Source organism: Mus caroli, chromosome 13 (genome assembly GCF_900094665.2).
Source record: "Mus caroli chromosome 13, CAROLI_EIJ_v1.1, whole genome shotgun sequence".
Taxonomy (NCBI): Eukaryota; Metazoa; Chordata; class Mammalia; order Rodentia; family Muridae; genus Mus; species Mus caroli.
The window spans coordinates 99,271,002-99,272,073 of NC_034582.1; positions in this window are offsets into that span (position 1 = coordinate 99,271,002).

Here is a 1,072-nt window from a genome sequence, read left to right on the forward strand (position 1 = left end):
TGGAGTCCCAGAACCAAGATGGTGGTACCTGCTCCTGAGGCAGAGGGCTCCTGTGTAGGGCGGACCACTGTCATCCGGCTGGGAGGGTGCTGGATGTCTGCGGCCCCAAAAGGGTGCTGCCTCAATGTCTCTGTCCCAGAAGCTGTCTGCCTCTGTGGTGCACACTCTCACCTGTGCAGACTAAGTTCCTAAGTTTGGCGGAGTCCTGGAACCAAGATGGCACTCCCTGCTCCTGAGGCAGAGGGCTCCCATTTAGGGTGCAGCACTGTCCTCCGGCTGGGAGGGTGCCGGATGTATGTGGCCCGAAAAGGGTGGTGCCTCAGTGGCTCTGTGGCTCCCGCCTGTCCCAGAAGCTGTCTGCCTCTGTGGTCCTCACTCTCACCTGTGCAGACTAAGTTCCTAAGTTCGGTGGAGTCCGGAACCAAGATGGAGCTCTCTGCTCCTGAGGCAGAGGGCTCCCGTGCAGGGCGGACCACCCAGTCAAACCTTTTTGAGGCATTTTATCAATTAAAATATATATCTAATTTAAAAAAGAAAAAAAAGATTTATTTTACACAGTTATGTCTCGGTTTGTATAAAGTTGACAAAAATTACCCAGCCTTACATATTTAAACAGGGGCCAAAGTATAACCAAAAATGTATCTCATTCGTGTATATTATAAAGGTGTTTCTTCAAGAGTAAAGATGAATAAGATTCAGGTAGCTGATGAAAGTTAGGAGGCCCAGCAAACTCAGGCAATAGTTACAAGACCCACATCAAAGTTCACCAAGTCCAACTAAGCAGTAAATAATTACCAGGAACAGGATATTCTTGTCTTCATCAGTCATGGACCTCTTTGAGTCAACCAAGCTACTGTAAATAATGAAAAAAAACCCTGATTTACCAAGCTAGACTTCGGTAGAATAGTTTCTTTGTCTACCACTGATTCCTCATTTGGGTTGAACAGGCATTCAATCACATTGCCACAGGAAATGTGGCATAACAACACAGCATCTGGGAAAGCTGCAGTAAGTCTTATCATAATAGGCATTGACATGGGGCACTGAATATAGACCTGAGGTCCAAAGCAGC